Consider the following 1827-nt stretch of genomic DNA (forward strand, 5'->3'; position numbering starts at 1 on the left):
GCTTTTGTTGTTGTTGTTGTTGTTGTTGTTGTTGTTGTTGTTTAGCTGTGCCCTGTCCCCAGAGGTGGAGTCTACATAGATAGGCAGGCCTTCTTGAACTGCTGTGAGCTCCACCCAGTTGGAGCTTCCCAGGGCTTTGTTTACCTACTTAAGCCTCAGCAATGGTGGGCGCCCCTCCCCCAGCCTTGCTGCTGCCTTGCCGTTAGATTGCAGACTGCTGTGCTAGCAATGAGGGAGGCTCCGTGGGCATGGGACCCTCCCGGCCAGGTGTGGGATATAATCTCCTGGTGTTCCCGTTTGCTAAGACCCTTGGTAACGCGCAGTATTGGGGTGGGAGTTACCGATTTTCCAGGTGATGTGTGTCTCAGTTCCCCTTGGTAGGAAAAGGGATTCCCTTCCCCCTTGCGCTTCCCAGGTGAGGCGATGCCTCGCCCTGCTTCAGCTCTTGCTGGTTGTGCTGCAGCAGCTGACCAGCACCGATTGTCCGGCACTCCCTAGTGAGATGAACCCAGTACCTCAGTTGAAAATGCAGAAATCAGCTGTCTTCTGTGTTGCTCTCACTGGAAGTTGGAGACTGGAGCTGTTCCTATTCAACCATCTTGCTCCGCCCGGATAGATCCCCCATATATGTTTCTAACTTGAAAAAGAGTGTGAACAAAGTCAAGCGATTGTGATTTCCTGCTTTGAGTGTTGAGCATTTTCTGCTGGTTCTTCTTCTCTTTCACAGTGTTTCTGGTCACTAAAGTAAAATTCTGACTGAGTTCATGTTGCTGAGAATAGCCTCTAATTATTTGTTTTTATTGTGTCTCTCACACCTGACATTGTAACAATTATTTTGATGCCCCTATTGAAAATTATAGTTTCAGGGCCAAGACAAGCATTGAGAGCTGTTAAGTCCCTGAGTCACAAAGAACCACTGTTAATGAAGACATCCCCACTTGCAATATTACTAAATTTTGTGTAATAGACTGTGTTTTTCCAATGTTTCCTAATGACGTTCCTTGCACACTTTTATAACACTTGGAATGAACCTTATATTCACTGCCAGGGAAAGCCAGGTGAGCCACTGTGTACAGAGCAGAATGAGGTACTACTGTTGACTGTCACACCTGCGGTGATTTCCTCTGGAAATGGTGGCTTCCTAGTTGCACAAACTGACATACTGTGTCGCACAAAATTATAATGTCTTCCCTCTCTAGCCAACTACATACTTGTCACCTCTAAAACTGTTAAAATCTGTATTTATGTAGGGTATTCAGTTTTACTTTTTGCTTTGTAATATGTCTCGACTGTATAGAGCTGTAAAACAAGGTTCCAGTGTATCCATTGGTGATTTTTATTTTCCATCTGTTGAAGCCGTTTGAAAAAGCTGATAGTCTTTTACTAGCTCAAACTCAGAGCTTGGAAAATAATAGTTTATAACATTCCCATGGTGCTTTTTAGAGTCATTTTTTTTCTTGGTACTTAATTTTTTTCCTTCTCTGGGTGATAGTTTTTTACTTCCAGCATGGAACTGTAGGTGTTTGGCTGTCTCTTTTTTAGATTTAATGCCACAAACTGTGTTCCACTGCTACAACATGTGTGTACAATAAATTTTCTTGTAAACTGAGGGTTTCAAGGCTAGAATTCTGTCAAGCTTATATTTTCAGAGCTCTTGAAATATTTTCCACTTAGCAACCTCTTTGCATTACTTGGAAAGCTTTTATGGGGCTTGTCAGTCAAAAGGATGACTCTAACCAAAGAAAGAACAATTCAGAGAATGATTTTTAGAATTAGTGTTAGCTTCATAGGTGTATCAATGGCTGTAACAATTTGCATTGGAAGTGT

This window comes from Rhinopithecus bieti, unplaced genomic scaffold, assembly GCF_001698545.2.
Source record: "Rhinopithecus bieti isolate Rb0 unplaced genomic scaffold, ASM169854v2 scaffold_28090, whole genome shotgun sequence".
Taxonomy (NCBI): domain Eukaryota; kingdom Metazoa; phylum Chordata; class Mammalia; order Primates; family Cercopithecidae; genus Rhinopithecus; species Rhinopithecus bieti.